Raw genomic sequence first — 328 nt, 5'->3', positions numbered from 1 at the left:
CTTCTTCTTCTTCTTCTTCTTCTTCTTCTTCTTCTTCTTCTTCTTCTCCTTCTCCTTCTCCTTCTCCTTCTCCTTCTCCTTCTCCTTCCTCCCCCTCCTCCCCTCCTCCCCTCCTCCCCTCCTCCTCCTTCCTCCCCTCCTCCCCTCCTCCTCCTTCCTCCCCTCCTCCTCCTCCTCTCCTCCTCCTCCTCTTCTTCTTCTTCTCCTTCTCTTTCTCCTTCCTCCTCCTTCCTCCCCTCCTCCCCCTCCTCCCCCTCCTCCTCCTTCCTCCCCTTCTCCTCTCTTCTTCTTCTTCTTCTTCTTCTTCTTCTTCTTCTTCTTCTTCTTC

The sequence above is a fragment of the Grammomys surdaster genome, unplaced genomic scaffold, assembly GCF_004785775.1.
Source record: "Grammomys surdaster isolate TR1022 unplaced genomic scaffold, NIH_TR_1.0 135, whole genome shotgun sequence".
Taxonomy (NCBI): Eukaryota; Metazoa; Chordata; class Mammalia; order Rodentia; family Muridae; genus Grammomys; species Grammomys surdaster.
This window is presented reverse-complemented; position numbering follows the sequence as displayed.